Genomic DNA, 2,841 nt, shown 5'->3' with positions numbered 1-2,841 from the left:
TCACTATACAGGCAACACCTTACGATTTGATATACACAGGACATGTACTATGTAGACATTTTAACGAGAAATCGGTTGAAGTCAAGGATGGTTAGGTGGCTCAGTTGGTAGAGCCCTGATTCGGGTCCTGGTAGAGCCTGCAATTTCCGCCTAAAATGTCCAAATATGGAACATTTTCTTGCTTTCTCTTCTCGACATTCATAAAATTTTTGGCTGTCTCTTTATGGTAGTTAAGTGTTTGAATGTATTTTGAACGCAGTAGGCTTAAAAAAAGTATTTTTTTATACCATGAAATCCTCGGACTGCATATGCGAAATTTAGTTCTGGCAAAACTAAATCATCACTCAAAACTTTGATTTTCAGTTGATCTATGCAGCTTATTTTTGTTTTAATAAACCACTCCAATATCCAGTACTTCTGAAATATTCACTTTAGAGAGAGAAAGATTATACATATATATATATATATATAGAGAGAGAGAGAGAGAGAGAGAGGCGCGCCTTGATCTCTTCGGCTCTCGACCCGAACTAGAACTACATTGAGGCCCCGAAAGTTCTACTGTCGTCAATGTCTTCATTTTCGAATCACTATCATTAATCGAGTCTTTGTAGAGATGAACCGAAAAATTGAATCCGCGTATTTATATCCTAATTATATTCTAGAACGTTCCGTAAATAAAACGATTCGTTAATATTGCCAGTGTTGACTCCTTCTCTCATTGAAGAACGTATCCTCTCCCGCCTTCCAGAGATTAGAAATTACAACGAATTGCCCTACGTGTGGCGCTACCTTTGTTGTGCAGCTTCCAAATGCTGACAAGTTTCTACATAGTGCTCAAGTGCGCTGCGACAACACCGAAAGCGCAAGAAAAGTTGCAATATTATCAACCACAGGGTTATAGAACATTCTCTGTCTTGCCTCGATAATTGTCTATCTCCTTAAATCATCGTCACATTATTCAAAAAGCCAAAAACCTAATTTTATCTAGTGAAAAACAAAAAAAAATTCTGGGGGGGGGGGGGGGGCTCGAGCCACCTCAACCCCACCTTGGATACGTGCTATTAACAAGAACAGGGTTATAGAACATTCTCCGTCTTGTCTCGATAATTATTTCTCCCAAATTATCATCACATATTTCAAGAAGCCAAAATCCTAATTTTATCAAGTGTAAACAGAAACTTTCCTGAAGGGGGCTCGAGCCTCCCGATTCCCACCTTGGATACGTGCTATTGACAATAATAGGGTTATAGAACACTCTCCGTCTTTTCTCGATAATTATTTCTCTCAGATTTATAAATTTATTATCTTCACATTATTCAAGACGCCAAAAATCTAATTTTATCTAGTGTAAATTGAAAAATTTCCTGAGGGGGGGGCTCGAGCCATCTCATTCCCACCTTGGATACGTGCTATTAACAATAATAGGGGTATAAAACATTCTCAGTCTTGCCTCGATAATTATTTCTCTCAAATTATTTTCACATTATTCAAGAAGCCAAAAACCTAATTTTATCTAACGTAAAGTGAAAAATTTCCTGGGGAGAGGGTCGAGCCCCCTGTGCCCCATCTTGGATACGTGCTATTATCAATAACAGGGTTACGGAACATTCTCCGTGTTGCCTCGATAATTATTTCTCTCCTTAAATTATTATCACATTATTTTATTTCACACAAGAAACCAAAAACCTCATTTTATCTAGTGTAAACCTAAAACTTTCGAGGGGGGCTTGAGCCCCCTAAGCCCTCCCTCTGGATACGTGCCTGGACAGACGGGTCGAAATATGTTTAAAAGATGGAGCGAGCATGAAAAGGATATAAAGGAAAAAGTTCCCAAAATGGGTCTCTCAGAACACATTTTGGAAAGTGGGCATGGAATCGCAAAAAAAGAGATAATTAGAAAAGAAAGGAGGAAGTTAGGAAGAAACGTGTATGAAACAGTGCACACTTGTAGGGGGGGGGGGGCGAGAATAATCTTAATAGGGATGAAGGAAATTTGGAAGAAGGGTGGATCAATTTCCACAAAAAATGGGACAAAGCATGGAAGATTGAACCCAATATCGGTTTCCACATCACTCCGGAAGTTATGCAAGCTGCACGGGAGGAACGTGAATTTACGTTGGACTTGTGACGTAATAAGGGGAAACGAGAAAATTAAGGGGAGGCGAGACATTCGTGGAGAATTGACCTTCATGCGGATTGGGATGCACAGTTGGGTAAGAATGGCTAAACCTGCAAGTAGCATAGTGATTTATGCAGGTTTTTTAGATTTTTAACTTTTTAAACTTTTATACCTGTGAATAGGTCTATAGTACAAGTCTTTTCAGGGAACGACATGCTTTTTACGTACTTTTAATAGCAAATACATAATATTTTTAAATGTATCTTAACCAACCCTTAACCACTATCCTCATATTACATTTTTGAGTCAGTACTATGCCAATTACCTAGTGTTTTATATGAACCTGAGGAAGGAGACAGTCTATCTCTGAAACGTCGTTCTACGGTAGGAACATATACTCACATACGTAAGTACAATTTTTAAATTTCCCTCTTTTATATGTCCCTACATGGATTTTGTGGGGCTGAATGTGCCTTACTACTCTAGCACGAATATCGGACATGAAATACAGAAATTGGGTAAGGCCACTCATCTACATGAGAGACTGTTTATTGTAAACTGTGTTGGTTGTTTGCCAATAGGTTTGATAAATACTCAATGATGCATAGTGTAAAGGGAGAAATGGTTTGGAAAGGTTTAAGAAATCAAAGAAAACAAAATGTGCAGAATTCACTTCAGTACATGTATGACATAAAAAATCGTAAACATGTTCAATATTGGAA

This window comes from Lepisma saccharinum, chromosome 18 (assembly GCF_977018435.1).
Source record: "Lepisma saccharinum chromosome 18, izLepSacc3.1, whole genome shotgun sequence".
In the NCBI taxonomy this organism is placed as follows: Eukaryota; Metazoa; Arthropoda; class Insecta; order Zygentoma; family Lepismatidae; genus Lepisma; species Lepisma saccharinum.
Note: the sequence above shows the minus strand (reverse complement) of the source record.